This window comes from Heloderma suspectum, chromosome 2 (assembly GCF_057233095.1).
Source record: "Heloderma suspectum isolate Gila_16-S chromosome 2, 16-S_ref, whole genome shotgun sequence".
NCBI lineage: Eukaryota > Metazoa > Chordata > Lepidosauria > Squamata > Helodermatidae > Heloderma > Heloderma suspectum.
Window position 1 is genome coordinate 36,129,271 of NC_139459.1, and position 10,826 is coordinate 36,140,096.

Here is a 10,826-nt window from a genome sequence, read left to right on the forward strand (position 1 = left end):
GACTCCTGGATGTTGCCCACCCCTGCATTATATGGAGGTAAATCTGGGTTTGCCACTCAAAATACACTCCAAAGGGAGTTGCAATGAATCCTGGCTCTATCAGTGTATCTGTGTGATATACATGTATTCATACATGCCATTTTGGTGTATGCTTAACTTTTCTTGGATGTACACCTGAAAGCATACTGCATGGAGCAGTCCCAAGAAGACTGTATTTTTATTTTAAAATGATGGCAGTTGTGTGCTTCAACACTGGAGGAAGCAAGCATGTATCCTTCAATCAACTGGGGGCGGGGGGGTGGGGGAGGATGCAGGTAAGAAAAAGGTTTTAAATTTGTAAAATTCCTCTGCTAGTGTCTACTATTCTCCCCACCCCCTTGCCCACCTCCAAAGTGTTACTTCAGTCCCTGGTTATTATATGGGAGAACTCTGCCTCTAAATATTTTTTTTAAAATAACATAAAATTTTAAGGAAGTGCACAAAATGGTGTGTGTGGGAGGGAGGGAGGGAGAAAGATCCTGTTCACCATTACTTATGTCACATACACCAGTGAATGGATAACCATGACACTAACACAACAAACCTCCGAACAGCACTAAATCACAACTGATGTGCTAGTTGGGCTAGGTTGCATTTTCCCAATGAGATAATCTCATTTTCCCAATGAGATAAAAACAAGTCCTGCCAGACAAATCTGATCTCATTTTTTGATCAAGTCACCTCCCTTGTAGACCGTGGGAATGCTGTAGACATCATATACCTCGACTTCAGCAAAGCTTTCGACAAAGTGCCCCATGATATCCTGATGAGCAAACTTGCTCGAAGTGGGCTAGATGAAACAACGATCATGTGGATCCACAGTTGGCTACAGAATCGGACTCAAAGAGTGCTTATCAATGGGACCTTCTCAAGCTGGGGAGAGGTAACGAGCGGGGTACCGCAGGGCTCAGTCCTGGGCCCAGTGCTCTTCAACATTTTTATTAATGACTTGGAGGAGGAGGTGCAGGGAATGCTGATCAAATTTGCAGATGACACAAAATTGGGAGGGATAGCTAATACTTTGGAAGACAGAAACAAAATTCAAAGTGATCTGGATAGACTGGAGTGCTGGGCAGAAAACAACAGAATGGCATTTAATAGGGACAAATGCCAAGTTCTGCACCTAGGAAAAAGAAACCAAATGCACAGTTACAAGATGGGGGATACGTGGCTCAACCACACTACGAGCGAGAAGGATCTTGGAATTGTCGTCGATCACAAGCTGAATATGAGCCAACAATGTGATGTGGCTGCAAAAAAGGCAAATGCTATTTTGGGCTGCATTAATAGAAGCATCGCTTCCAAATCCCGGGAAGTACTAGTTCCCCTCTACTCAGCACTGGTTAGGCCTCATCTGGAGTACTGTGTCCAGTTCTGGGCACCACACTTTAAGAAGGATGCAGACAAGCTGGAGAGGGTTCAAAGGAGGGCAACAAAGATGATCAGGGGACTGGAAACAAAGTCCTATGAAGAGAGACTGAAAGAACTGGGCATGTTTAGCCTTGAGAAGAGAAGACTGAGGGGAGATATGATAGCACTCTTCAAGTACTTGAAAGGTTGTCACAGAGAAGAAGGCCAGGATCTCTTCTTGATCATCCCAGAGTGCAGGACACGGAATAATGGGCTCAAGTTACAGGAAGCCAGATTCCGGCTGAACATCAGGAAAAACTTCCTGAGTGTCAGAGCAATACGGCAATGGAACCAATTACCTGGGGAGGTGGTGGGCTCTCCCACACTGGAGGCCTTTAAGACGAGGCTGGACAGCCATTTGTCAGGGATGCTCTGACTTGGATTCCTGCATTGAGCAGGGGGTTGGACTCGATGGCCTTGTAGGCCCCTTCCAACCCTACTATTCTATGATTCTATGATAATAAGGGCTGAGTGAATTTGATAATCCCTGTAATCTGAAAGAGGGATGATCTTCCCTTCAGTAAAGAAAGATCTCTATGAGCCCTTAAAGCAAATGAGTAAGAAAGGGCATTTATTATACTTACAAAGATGATTGCCTATAAAAGCCTTCAGTCAGCTTCTGACAGTAGATTTATGAACTAAATTTTGCTGCAAGAAATCAGTTATAGGTTATCAACCAATGGGACCCACCCTCCAGGAACAGCTGCTAGAGAATTACTAGTAATTACATACACTATTTAAAAACTCTTCTGGTTCTAAAATGACTACTTTGCTATCTTAAAAAAGTTTCAGAGCAATCCTGTGGCCTAGACACTGTGTAGAGGGCCATAGGATTTTTCAGTTTCTGAGAACCTGATGTTGGAGTTGGGGTCCGAACACGGTTCCCAGAAATCATGCTCCCTGCCCCCTCCCCTGGCCCCTTGTAGCTGACGTGGTTCTGTCCATGCCGGCTATGTCTCCGTGCTCGGAAACAGAACATGGAGATGGGGAAAAGGGGGTGGTCCTGGGGATGGGAAGGGGAGGAGATTGCAGAAGCCGCTTTATGCAGCTTCCTATGTGCTGCACAGCCTCCTTCTCTCCCCCTCCCCAAAGCTATAGCTAAACAGCTGAAATCAGCTGTCTAGCCAAAAATGCAGGGCGGCCGGAGCATGGAGGTCACTGAAATCAGTGGGACTTCAGTCATGCCTAGCTTGTCCCATTAATTTCATTGCTAGCCATTATACTTTTTTCTTATTTTTTGCTCCGAAATAAGATGTTTTTCCTCGGAAAGGAAAGATGCCAAGGCATTTTTTCAAGGCAATACTCCATTGTCTTAAAAAAAAAAAAAAAAAAGGCAATGGAGTAACAGCAAAGAATAAATAAATATGTGCAACAAAAATGTTTATACACTAGCTTAGGAGATACTGCAATGGCAAACTGTTCTGCCAACTGGAAAAGTTCAAGCTTTGGAGTGGATTCAAATTTCAAACCCCAAAAGGCTTGTCTATGTTGTGCCACAGGATGATTAGCACCCAGCAAAAGAGTGCCAGCCACACTGTTTTGTTTTTAAAATAAGACCAGCTGCAGACAGATTCATGGAATGAGTCTCTCTTCATCTTGTCTTTCACACCACAGGCAACGTGCCACAGTAGAAGGAATCCGAAAGAGGAAACAGACATGGTGTCAGGAGAACAACAAGAAATGCAGCTTTGGATTACACAGAGGTAATAAAAATGCCTTGTTTCAAAGTCCACTGTAGTGAAGATAAAAAATTCAAATCAAATTGGCAATGCAGCTGTGGAGCAATTGTTTTCTGCCAGGAGATATTTGGAAAGTGATCCTTAGGATTTCAGACTCGGAGTACACGAAGAAGAGTAAGGAGACAGTAGCTGGTAGCTCATGGTCAATTCTAATTTCCATAGCCAGGATCCAAAGACCTACTGTAGCCACCTCTCGGGTGGGGGGGCGGGGAGAGAGAGAGAGACACGTTTGTCATGCCCTGACCATCTTTAAGTCAAGGACTGAACGGTTTCGACTGTCACTCCACCTCTTTGTCTGTTATGGTGGCAAGTGCGAGGGCCAGCCTGTCCCAACTCAGCGCTTCGTGGTCATTAAGGCTGTCGTACAGGCGGGCTGGGCTTGAACTGTCTGACCCAGTCCAGGCTCACTCTACTCGTGCAGTAGCGACATCGGTTGCACTTGACAGGGCGGTTACCATTCTTGAACTATGCCACGCTGCAACCAGGTTGACGACCATACACCTTTGTAAAACATTACAGACTGGACATTCAGGCTAGCGCTGACTGTACTTTTGGTTGTACCACCCTCTCCTCTGTACTGTAGTAGGACACCAACCCACCTCCACTGCAAGTTATCTCACTACTCGCTCATACGTGTGATTCACAGAGGCCATGAAGAAGAAAGAGAGGTTGCTACCTGTAACTTTGAGTGGTCATCTATGCATTCACACAACCCACCCACCGTCCCCTCTTCGGTGTCATACCCGAGTTTGATGTTGGGTTCGGAAGGCATTTTTTTGTGTAAACATCCCTTGGTTACAAGACTGCAATGTTATTCTCAAGGACTGAGGGAACAAGCAGGAATCCACTAGGGACATGTGCACTAGGACGGTAGGGAAGGGGTTCCCACCAAAATTCCTCATCTGTAGAAGCTTCTCAAATTGAGGCTCTGCACAGGCACAGAGCTCATATGTGTAATGCACAGAGATCACGAAGAAGTTCATAGATATTCATAGTAAAAGCATCTGAGGATTGATCAAGGTATAGTAAAAGCAGGAGAGAAGCAGAGCATGCTGGAGTTAAAGTAATAGCTGACACAGGAATGTCCTTGTACAGGGTTTGGATATTGGCCATGAACTGTGGAAGTCACCTGAAAGCAAGGGCCAGTCACAGCTCCCACAGTGACTTTGTCCAGCAGCCTTCCCCAACTGGGTGACCTCCAGATGTGTTAGACTACAAGGGCAGGTTGCTTACCTGTAACTGTAGTTCTTTGAGTGGTTATCTGTGCATCACACATACGGGCTCTGCATTTGTGCAGAGCCTTGTTTCAGGAAACTTCTATAGCTGAGGAACATGTTTTTGGCAGGAACCCTCCCCCACCGTCCACTGTGCCTGGAATGGCCCACCTGGAACGTTCCCTCAGGTCCTTGAGACCGTCCAGTGTGGCCTTGAATCCAAGGGAAGAAAATCACAACGCAGTACCAACATCGAATGCGATATTGACACTGAAGTGGGGACGGTGGGTGGGCTCTGTGAATGCACAGAGGACCACTTGAAGAACTACAGTTACAGGTAAGCAACCTGCCTTTCTTCGTGGTCTCTGTGCATCACACATATGGGCAAGTAACAAGCTAACTTACTGGTGGTGGGTCGGTGCCTCAACCTAAGATCGAAGATGGTACTGCACGACCAAAGGAACAGTCTGCCCGTGCCTGGGCATCCAACTTGTAGTGTTGTACAAATGTGGATAGCTTTGCCCAGGTCGCAGCCTTGCAGACATCAGGCAAAGTCACTCCCCTGTTGAAAGCCACAGACGTGGCTATGCCTCTTGTCTAATGTGCCTTCACCAGAGATGAAAGAGTGTGACCAGCAATCTCATATGCCAAACGAATAGTTTGAACAACCCATGTTGCTACCCTCTGTGATGATACCAGGAGGCCTCTCTGCCTTCCACCAGAGCAAAGGAATAGCCTGTTAGATTTACATAATGACTCAGTCCGTGACTTATAAAAAGCCAGTGCTCACCTAACATCAAGTGAATGTAAAGAGGTCTCCAATTTTGACACAGGAGCTGGGAAAAAAGCTGGTAAAACTATATCCTGGTTCAAATGAAATTCTGACACTAGCTTTGGCAGGAATGTAATGTCCGGCCTCAACACCACTTTGTCTCTGTGGGATACAAGGTACGGAGGGTCAATCTTTAACGCACAAAGTTCATTTGATCTCCTTGCCGATGTAACTGCAACCAGGAAGACCACCTTCCAAGACAGAAGGCGCAAATTGACTGTGGTGAGGGGCTCAAATGGCTTATTTGTGAGAGCATGGAGTATGACGGACAAGCTCCATTGGGAGACACGCACTCGAACTGGTGGCACTAAATGTCTTAAACCCCTGAGCAGCTGTCAGAAACCCCTGGATGTGTGAAGACCGTGAAACCTTGTATTGGTGAACGAAAAGCTGCCAAGTAAAGCCTAATAGAAGAATACTTTAAACCTTTCAGAAACAACGAATGCAAAAAACAAAGAACATGCTCCACAGAGCAATGAAGAGGATCCACCTTGTTGGCAGCTGCAAAAATAGAAAATGCTCTCCACTTACCAGCATAAGAGCGCCTTGTTGAAGGCTTCCTTGCTGCCTCCAGTACTGACCTTACAGGAAGAGGTAGAGCCGTCAGCTTGAGTGTCCTTAAATCTGGATGCTTGAGATGCCCTTGGGCTTGTGACATCAGCTTTGGTATCAGTGCCAGTCACCAGAAGCTGCCTCTGGACACAGCCAGCAAGGGAGTGAACCAAACCTGTCGCAGCCACCACGGTGCGATCAGAAACCCTGCGTTCCATCTCGGACGATCTTTGCAATGACTTTTGATAGTAGCAGAAAGGGAGGGATCAGGTAATATTGGTCGGTTGTCCAGGGAAGAAGGAAAGCATTCCTGAGAGACCCAGTCCCTATTCCTGCTCTTGTACAGAAGGTCTCGCACACCGCATTCTCCAGAGTGCAAATAGATCTACTGTTGGAGTACCCCACATTCTAAATAGGCAGTGTAGGATGTCGGGTCCAAGTTGGCACTCGTGAGACGGCCGAAACGTCCTGCTCAACAAATCTGCTAGTACATTGTCCTTCCCTGCAATGTGTATGGCTGACAGACAAATTCTTCTGTGACTTGCCCAACAGTATATTTTCAGAGTTAGGGAGATCAAGGTTGGTGCATGAGTTCCCCCTTGCTTGTTTAAGTACCAAACAACTGCTGTGTTGTCTGATGCGATCTGTACATGGCAACCCATTATATTCGGTTCGAAAGCCTTCAACGCTTTCCAGACCGCCAGTAGTTCTAGATGATTTATATGTAGCCTCTTCTTGGATCCGGATCACAGACCCTGGGCCTGAAGGGACATGCAATGTGCTCCCCATCCAAGGAGCAAAGCGTCTGTTGTGAGAACACAGGAAGGCAGCTCTTGAAGAAAAGGCATGCTTTGAGAAAGGTTCCCTATCGATGTCCACCATAAAAGTGACCGCATGACTTCGTCTGATAATGTCAATTGGACTCAGTGTGCATCTTCCATCCCGGAAAAAACACATATGAACCACGTTTGAAGCAGCCGCATTCATAGCAAGCCCATACCACACCGACACCGTGGCTGCCATTAAACCAAGCAGACGCTGAATACAATAAGCCGTTACCTTCTTTTGTCAAACTAGTGACGTGGCAAAACCAAGGCTAGCCAATGCTCTTTCCCAAGGGAGAAAAGCTCTTGCGGCCCTGGAGTCCAGTATTACTCCAATGAAGAGGATCTTCTGAGATGGGTGGAGCTTGGATTTTTCCTCATTGATGCAGAGCCAAGTCCCACAGAAGATTGCATATCAGAAGTACCTTCTGAGATAGAGCCTCTGTGGAACTGCCCACAACAAGCCAATCATCTAGATAAGGGTATATTTTATGTGTTGGGTCCTGAGATGTGCCCGCACCATGGCCATGCATTTGGTAAACACTCTTGGAGGCATGGCTAATCTGAATGGCAGTACCCGAAACTGAAAAACATTGTGGTCGATAGCGAAGTAGAGATACTTTGAATGCGAGGGGTGGATTGCTATATGAAAATATGCATCTTTGAGATCAATCACTGAGAACCATGCACCCTTCTGTAAAAGAGAAAGAATGGTTGCTAGTGTAGACATCCGAAACTTTCTGGTGTGAACAAAGCAATTGAGATTTCGGAGATCTAGGATTGGACGAAGCCCTCCATCCCTCTTCAGTACCATAAAATAGCAGGAATATCACCAGTGAGAGAGTTGGAAAAAACGATAGGAAGAATAGAACAGGAGGAATAAAAACTAAAGACAAAGAAGGACAGAGCCTCAGCGACTGAGGAAAAAACTTTCAATTTGATTGGAAGAAGTTCCCGATGAGGTAACCACTACAGTGGTTGAAAGAGAACTGAGGGAATGGGTGGGAACCTGCAGGGACATGCGCAGCGGACGGTGGGGGAGGGTTCCCACCAAAAACATGTTCCTCAGCTATAGAAGTTTCCCGAATCAAGGCTCCACGCAGGCGCAGAGCCCATATGTGTGATGCACAGAGACCACGAAGAACTCCCATTATCCCCAGTCAGCACAGCCAATGGCTGTTCCACAGCACACACAAGCTGGATTTGTTGCCCGTATATTTCATTAACTGTAAGATATGCATGAACTTTAAACATTACAGTTTCAGGGGGTACACAACAGGGGTCTGTTAAAGAATAATAATATGAAATAGCCCTATGTTGCTATCTTTAAATTTTGGTTGTAAATTTCAATTGGGGTGCCCCAGCTCTGGAATTCTCTCCCAGGGAAGCTTGCCTAGCGCTGTGAGATTGGGGGGGGGGGGAGATGACAACCAAGTGAAGACCTTTTTATTTGCTCAGGCTTTTAGGATTGTTATCTGTTACTTAATTTCAATTAAATTAATTGAATTTAATTATGATCCTTCATGGATCACTGCCTTGTTGTGGCGAAGGGGCTTGCGTAAATCAGTGAAGCCATAAGCTATGCCGTCCAGGGCCACCCAAGACGGACAGGTCATGGCGGAGAGTTCTGACAAAATGTGGTCCACTGGAGAAGGAAATGGCAACCCACTCCAGTATTCTTGCCAAGAAAACCCCATGAAACGTATCACAAGGCTAAAAGAGATGACGCCGGAAGATGAGCCCCTCAGGTCGGAAGGTGTCCAATATACTACTGAGGAAGAGCAGAGGGTATTTCCAAGTAGCGCCAGAAAGAGTGAAGCGGCTGGGCCAAAGCCGAAAGGACACTCAGCTGTGGATGTGTCTGATGGTGAAAAGAAAATCCGATGCTGTAAAGAACAATATTGTCTAGGAACCTGGAATGTAAGATCAATGAATCAAGGTAAGCTGGAGGTAGTCAAACATGAGATGGCAAGACTGAACATTGACATCTTGGGAATCAGCGAACTCAAATGGACAGGCATGGGCGAATTTAATTCAGGTGACCATCATATCTACTACTGTGGGCAAGAATCCCTTAGAAGAAATGGAGTAGCACTCATAGTCAACAAAAGGGTGGGAAAAGCAGTACTGGGGTACAATCTCAAAAACGACAGAATGATCTCAGTACGAATCCAAGGCAAACCATTCAACATCACAGTAATTCAAGTCTACGCCCCAACCACTGAGGCTGAAGAAGCTGAGGTTGATCGGTACTATGAAGACCTACAACAACTTCTAGAACTAACATCAAAAAAAGATGTCCTCTTCATCATAGGGGATTGGAATGCTAAAGTAGGAAGTCAAGAAATTACCGGGATAACAGGCAAGCATGGCCTTGGTGTACAAAATGAAGCAGGACAAAGGCTAATAGAGTTTTGCCAAGAGAACACGCTGATCAAAGCAAACACTCTTTTCCAACAGCACAAGAGGCAACTCTACACATGGACATCACCAGATGGTCAATATCGAAATCAGATTGATTATGTCCTTTGCAGCCAAAGATGGAGAAGCTCTATACAGTCAGTCAAAACAAGACCTGGAGTTGTCTGTGGCTCAGATCATGAGCTGCTTGTTGCAAAATTTCGGCTTAAATTGAAGAACGTAGGGAAAACCACTAAACCATTCAGGTATGACCTAAATCATATCTCTGATGAATATACAGTGGAGGTGAGGAATAGATTTCAGGGATTAGACCTGATAGACAGAGTGCCTGAGGAACTATGGACGGAGGTCTGTAACATTGTTCAGGAGGCAGCAACTCAATCCATCCCAAAGAAAAAGAAATGCAAGAAAGCCAAGTGGCTGTCTGAGGAGGCTTTACAAGTAGCTGAGGAAAGAAGGGAAGCGAAAAGCAAGGGAGAAAGGGGAAGATATATCCAACTGAATGCAGAGTTCCAGAGAATAGCAAGGAGAGACAAGAAGGCCTTCTTAAATGTAGACGAGATGACAGTATTCCAGTGGAGCTATTTAAAATCCTAAAAGATGATGCTGTTAAAGTGCTGCACTCAATATGCCAACAAATTTGGAACACTCAACAGTGGCCGCAAGACTGGAAAAGGTCAGTTTACATTCCAATTCCAAAGAAGGGCAACGCCAAACAGTGTTCAAACTACCGCACAATTGCGCTCATTTCACATGCCAGCAAGGTGATGCTCAAAATCCTACAAGCTAGGCTTGAGCAGTATGCGAACCAAGAACTACCGGAAGTGCTGGGTTTCGAAGAGGCAGAGGAACTAGAGATCAAATCGCCAACTTTCGCTGGATTATGGAGAAAGCAAGAGAATTCCAGAAAAACGTCTATTTCTGCTTCATTGACTACGCTAAAGCCTTTGATTGTGTGGATCACAACAAACTGTGGCAAATTCTTAAGAGATGGGAGTACCAGACCACCTTACCTGTCTCCTGAGAAACCTGTACGAGGGTCAAGAAGCAACAGTAAGAACCAGACATGGAACAACCGATTGGTTCAAATTTGGGAAAGGAGTACGACAAGGCTGCATATTGTCACCCTCCTTATTTAACTTATATGCAGAGTACATCATGAGAAACGCCGGGTTGGATGAATCACAGGTCGGAATTAAGATTGCCGGGAGAATTATCAACAACCTCCGATATGCAGACGATACCACCCTAATGGCAGAAAGCGAAGAGGATCTCAAGAGCCTCTTGTTGAGGGTGAAAGAGGAGAGTGCAAAAGCTGGTTTGAAACTCAACATTACAAAAACGAAGATCATGGCATCTGGTCCCATCACTTCCTGGCATATAGAAGGGGAAGAAATGGAAGCAGTGACAGATTTTACTTTCTTGGGCTCCAAGATCACCGCAGATGGTGACTGCAGCCATGAAATTAAAAGACGCTTGTTCCTTGGGAGGAAAGCTATGGCAAACCTAGACAGCATAGTAAGAAGCAGAGACATCACCTTGCCGACAAAGGTCCGTCTAATCAAAGCTATGGTTTTCCCAGTAGTAATGTATGGCTGTGAGAGCTGGACTATAAGGAAGGCTGAGCGCCGAAGAATGGATGCTTTCGAACTGTGGTGCTGGAGAAGACTCTTACGAGTCCCCTGGACTGCAAGGAGGTCAAATCAGTCAATCCTAAAGGAAATCAACCCTGAGTGCTCATTGGAAGGACAGATACTGAAGCTGAAGCTCCAATATTTTGGCCACCTAATGCGAA

The 10,826-nt window shown here is 45.7% G+C and overlaps 1 protein-coding gene and 1 pseudogene across 7 annotated transcripts in view; both read right to left on the minus strand.

Moving 5' to 3' along the window:
* The window catches only part of ARL15 (ARF like GTPase 15), a 447,774-nt gene that overhangs the window by 16,364 nt on the left and 420,584 nt on the right, over positions 1-10,826 (minus strand). The window lies entirely within an intron of this gene.
* Positions 1,912-8,949, minus strand: LOC146352086 (uncharacterized; annotated as a pseudogene). Its single transcript, XR_014787584.1, has one exon. The product of XR_014787584.1 is annotated as an uncharacterized LOC146352086 (transcript).